General features: G+C 43.3%; 1 long non-coding RNA gene across 1 annotated transcript in view; it reads left to right on the forward strand.

Annotated features, from left to right (window-relative positions):
* Positions 1-6,171, forward strand: part of LOC139755250 (uncharacterized) — a 299,252-nt gene that overhangs the window by 85,632 nt on the left and 207,449 nt on the right. The window lies entirely within an intron of this gene.

The raw sequence follows: 6,171 nt of genomic DNA on the forward strand, positions 1-6,171 counted from the left end.
AAGCCATGGCGGAAGCTCTTCCCTTGTAAGCCTTCTCCTCACAACCCCAGAGAATAATGCCTCTCGGAAATCAAGTCTAAAAGTAAAGCAGAGTTTGAGCAAATTACAGGAGTTCGTGGATGACCATGGAGCGGCTGGAGCCGCAGGCAACACACCATGAATGAAGTCGTGCAGGGAACTCCACACCTGCGGCCCAGCACGGAGACGGCTGCACACACTATCGCACAGCAAGATGTCGCACCGCATTACAGCCTCTCTGTGAGTTTTGCTGTATAGATGCCTTGCAAAAACAGGTATTTTAGATGAATAGAAATGCTCCTCGTAGGGAGTTGACTTGCGGTATTTAAACGTACTTACCTAACATATCGAGTGATTTGTATAGAAGCGCAGGGGAGTCCAGGGCCAGCACTGTACACCGCACCTTTTTGAAAGGGAAGGTGATGAAGATGTTCTTTGAGGGCCCTTATCTCTCTCTCTCTCTCTCTCTCTCTCTCTCTCTCTCTCTCTCTCTCTCTCTCTCTCTCTCTCTCTCTCTCTCTCTCTCTCCTTTATTTAACTTTTTGAGAACTTAGAAAAAATGAATATCTTGAACTAGGACTGCAACGAGGTCATGCATAAAGGCAAATGCATGTACATTATTATATAAGGCTGAGGAAGACCAACCACCCCTCCCCCCCCTCATGTCCACATGGATCTACCACAACGAAGACGATTGACCACGTACTGCTCAGCTGCCCCGAAATCTTCACACACACACACACACACACACACACACACACACACACGACCTGTGGTTTCGCCCGTTGGACGTAGCCAACTTCCTTAGCGCTGTGGGAGCCCCATAGAAGACGGATGAGACTCCTGGAGGAGAGGATGGTGTAATGAAGTTAGGAGGAGGGTTATAACTTTACATTCGAAATATGATTCATTAGTATTAAAGATAATGGTATTCCGGCCTTGGCCTTTCGACGTACCCTCGGCCCATTTCTTTGATATATATATATATATATATATATATATATATATATATATATATATATATATATATATATATATATATATTTTTTTTTTTTTATACTTTGTCGCTGTCTCCCGCGTTTGCGAGGTAGCGCAAGGAAACAGACGAAAGAAATGGCCCAACCCCCCCCCCCCCATACACATGTACATACACACGTCCACACACGCAAATATACATACCTACACAGCTTTCCATGGTTTACCCCAGACGCTTCACATGCCTTGATTCAATCCACTGACAGCACGTCAACCCCGGTATACCACATCGCTCCAATTCACTCTATTCCTTTCCCTCCTTTCACCCTCCTGCATGTTCAGGCCCCGATCACACAAAATCTTTTTCACTCCATCTTTCCACCTCCAATTTGGTCTCCCTCTTCTCCTTGCTCCCTCCACCTCCGACACATATATCCTCTTGGTCAATCTTTCCTCACTCATCCTCTCCATGTGCCCAAACCACTTCAAAACACCCTCTTCTGCTCTCTCGACCACGCTCTTTTTATTTCCACACATCTCTCTTACCCTTACGTTACTCACTCGATCAAACCACCTCACACCACACATTGTCCTCAAACATCTCATTTCCAGCACATCCATCCTCCTGCGCACATCTCTATCCATAGCCCACGCCTCGCAACCATACAGCATTGTTGGAACCACTATTCCCTCAAACATACCCATTTTTGCTTTCCGAGATAATGTTCTCGACTTCCACACATTTTTCAAGGCTCCCAAAATTTTCGCCCCCTCCCCCACCCTATGATCCACTTCCGCTTCCATGGTTCCATCCGCTGCCAGATCCACTCCCAGATATCTAAAACACTTCACTTCCTCCAGTTTTTCTCCATTCAAACTCACCTCCCAATTGACTTGACCCTCACCCCTACTGTACCTAATAACCTTGCTCTTATTCACATTTACTCTCAACTTTCTTCTTCCACACACTTTACCAAACTCAGTCACCAGCTTCTGCAGTTTCTCACATGAATCAGCCACCAGCGCTGTATCATCAGCGAACAACAACTGACTCACTTCCCAAGCTCTCTCATCCCCAACAGACTTCATACTTGCCCCTCTTTCCAAAACTCTTGCATTTACCTCCCTAACAACCCCATCCATAAACAAATTAAACAACCATTGAGACATCACACACCCCTGCCGCAAACCTACATTCACTGAGAACCAATCACTTTCCTCTCTTCCTACACGTACACATGCCTTACATCCTCGATAAAAACTTTTCACTGCTTCTAACAACTTTCCTCCCACACCATATATTCTTAATACCTTCCACAGAGCATCTCTATCAACTCTATCATATGCCTTCTCCAGATCCATAAATGCTACATACATATATATATATATATATATATATATATATATATATATATATATATATATATATAATTTTTTTTTTTTTGAATTTTCCAAAAGAAGGAACAGAGAAGGGGGCCATGTGAGGATATTCCCTCAAAGGCCCAGGCCTCTCTTCTTAACGCTACCTCGCTAATGCGGGAAATGGCGAATAGTATAAAAAAGAATATATATATATATCTATATATATATATATATATATATATATATATATATATATATATATATATATATATATATATATATTTACTGGAAGAAAATGCTATGTGTGTGTTTTAAAACCTCCCCAGTTTTAATTCAGTTTTTTAAGCAGAAAAGTTTGATTAAACCAAGCAACATCTCTGCAAGTTACGGTCTGTCTGAATTTCAATAATTCGCTGCACAATGTAAGAAAACGTCGCTACCAGAGACATCACTACAAATATGGTGACGGTGAATGTAACGCATCATCTCTTCTTCCTTATATGGAACCTCCATTAAAACCTGAGACATCATTGATAAATACTTCCCTTCGAAATGGTGCTCTTCATGGCAACATACTATCCATCTGTCTCTCCCTGAGTCTCTTCTCCTCAGACCGGTGCTGAACATTGCGTATTTGCATCAGCAAAGGAGCAGCAGTTCGTCGTACACAATGCACTAATCATCGTACACTCTTACCTTACCTCATGAAGAGGGATGACTTCATCATAACCCCTTTCATCTGATCTCGGTAACATTCTACATCTCGCCACAGTGAGAGAGGAACCCCCCCCCCCCTCCCTAGTACCCTCGAGGAATGTAAGAATAAGTTTAAATAAATTTCTGTCGTCGTCAACTGTGGATTACAACTAACAGGGAGCCCCCGAAGGAAGGACGTAAAAATCACCATCAATTATTTCTAATTACAGGCGTGAGAGTTATCGCCTCCCTCGTTCTCTTCGCTTTTTTTTTTTGTTGGGGGGGACCTTCTCCTCCTCCTCCTCCTTGACGACGTCCCCATGATGCTGGTCGCCAGTAATGTGCGTAACAATTAGCGCATAAAACATTCCTGTTTTTACCCCTCCGTTGTGCCCTCAGCTGAGGTCAGAAGGGAGGGAGTGAGGAATTGGCAGATGGGCTGCCATCAGTGAATCCCCCTATTAATGGTTCCTGTCTGCTCGGTGTACTGAAGGTTCAGTGAGAAGGGTCTTTTGAACCCATGAGAAAAGGGTTTCGAGCTTTTAAAAGTGACCATCTCAAACTTCCGTCGTTTCGAAACATAAGCGAAATAAAGGGTCCGGTTTCGTCTTTATATTCGAATTCCTCAAGATTAAGGTCGTCTGTCAGCCGAGAGTTATATGATGAAATGAAGTTTTATATACCCTTACGACCCATAATAGCGAAGTGCTTTATATAGGTTCGAGTTCAGCTAGAAATGATCCGTCAGCTTCGTCACGCTCGAAGTGGAAAGGTTGAATCGTCTTGTCTAAGGAAGCCTCGGAAATCACCGAATCACTTCCCCAGTATTTTGCAGTTCTCCATTAGCAATTAAGCAGGTGTAAAGTTACATGTGTGGCGTTCCCCTTCGTGCATGGGTGAGCATGTGTGCATGACGGCCGGCATGCTCGCTCTCGCTGCTTACGTTCTCTTTTAATGTGTTTGCGTGATACAGGGGAGTCGATCTGTTTCGCTGGTGGAATGGGAATTAATTCGCCTATGTGTGTGCGTGTGTGTGTGTGGTGTGTGTGTGTGTGTGTGTGTGTGTGTGTGTGTGTGAATCATTATTTTGTACACTTGGTGCATATTACTTTCATAGTATGATTATTTTTAGCTTTATAATGCTCTTGGTGACGTGAAGGATACAATAATCCGTCCCTCTTTGACAACAGAATTTGACTAGTCATACAATAGTAATTCATGATCCTCTCTCCTCGTCCAAGAAATTACCTTAACCCAAAATTTCTAAAAGCTCCTTTTCCTCCTCCTTCTCCTCCTCCTCTTATTGTCGAAGATAGTTTTCACCCAGCAACGTGAACAGGACTATACTTACCCCATCTTACTTTAATGGGGACCACTATACCTCGCTTCTCATCCTCATGAATCATATATACCATCATGGCATCAGGCAAAGCCCATTATTCCATCACGTACTAGTGATATACCATCTTCTTTTCATCTAGATAGATCAGGAACTGTCCTCAAGCACATGATATCCTCATAGACCACATATCTCTCCTTCCCGAGGAACCTTGCATCGTTGTTCCCCACCTTTGACTGCATACAAGACCATTCCTTCATCCCTATCGTAACTAATGTACTATGGCCCATCCCTCCCTTCCTCCTTACCACGTCCAACAGGATCACGTCCCCTTTTCCTCACCCCTGGGGACCACAGGTGAGCCCCACCTCCGCCCTCGTCATGGTCACGGCTGGGATCCTCCTCCTGGCAGATAAGATCCAACACGCTGCCCATGTAATTAGTCGGGTCCATGCCAGAGAGTGTGAACTCATCCTTATCAGATTTGCAAAAATGTTTAAATCTTTTTCTCTGGTCTTATCTTGCCGGAGACTCGCATTAATATCATTATTTCATGGTTTTCGTCAACAATGTTATTAAAGGCTTGACCCACCATGATATAATCCAGGCTATAATTACTTATATAAACAGAAGAAAATAATTGTTTTCTTTGACCAAATAAAATCGTGTATTACCAAAAGTTGCAGATATAGTTGTAGCCACCAGACTTACGCAGGTTGTAAACAGGTCACAAAGTAGTGTTGTAAACCCTGGTGACAAACATTGCTAAAGAATGGTGGTGATTAACGCCAAGAAAAGACACGTTAGTCAGCATAGCTGGAAAACGCGGGTAATCAACCTAGCTAACAAACATGGGTACGTCACACGGCTGATAAACACGAGTAACCCACCCAACGAAGAAACAGAAGTAACCAACACAGCTTACAAAAACGGATACCCTACACAGCTAACAAGCATGAGTAACTAACACAACAAACACGAATGCCAACACAGCCAGCAAACATGAGTAACTAACACAGCTAACAAACACGAATACCAACACAGCCAGCAGACATGAGTAACTAACACAGCTAACAAACACGATTACCAACACAGCCAGCAGACATGAGTAACTAACACAGCTAACAAACACGAATACCAACACAGCCAGCAAACATGAGTTACTGACACAGTAAAGAAACGAGGGGAACCAACCAAAGGCTTTTAGCTCAGTACTCACATAGGCTGACTTGTACACCACACTCAAGAGTGAGGACTTGAAGGATGGGCATTGCTGATAATACATGTTATAACTAGTCAAGCTCTCGCGTGTTTTATAGATATCTATGTAAAGTATACACCCCTTGACAAGGGGATGGGAGTTTATGAGACACATAAAGGGTATAAACTATCCTCCTCAGAGAGTACCTCAGGTGATCATTGGAGCAAGGTGGGCTTTCACCTTCAGCTTGTGGTAGTCGCCATCAGTCCTCTCGTTGCTGGACTTTATTGTGTGTAAGAGTTCCGTATCTGCTGTCATTATCTGAGGGAATTTCTCTAATGAGTGCCTCAGCCTCAGGACGTCGTAAGTTGAAATCTCAACCCAACGATCACCAGCAAATGACCATCACCTAAGAAAGTTCTTCCTCAAGATCATGAGATCAAGTCCTGCCAATGGGTTCCAGTGTCGACCTCAACAGTGTTCAGCAAAGTATAGATATATTCTCTCCAGTGCCAAAGCTACTTTTGAATAGTTTCTGAACATGGAGTGTGTCCATATAAAGTGCCCTTCATCAGTTCAT

The sequence above is a fragment of the Panulirus ornatus genome, chromosome 19 (assembly GCF_036320965.1).
Source record: "Panulirus ornatus isolate Po-2019 chromosome 19, ASM3632096v1, whole genome shotgun sequence".
NCBI lineage: Eukaryota > Metazoa > Arthropoda > Malacostraca > Decapoda > Palinuridae > Panulirus > Panulirus ornatus.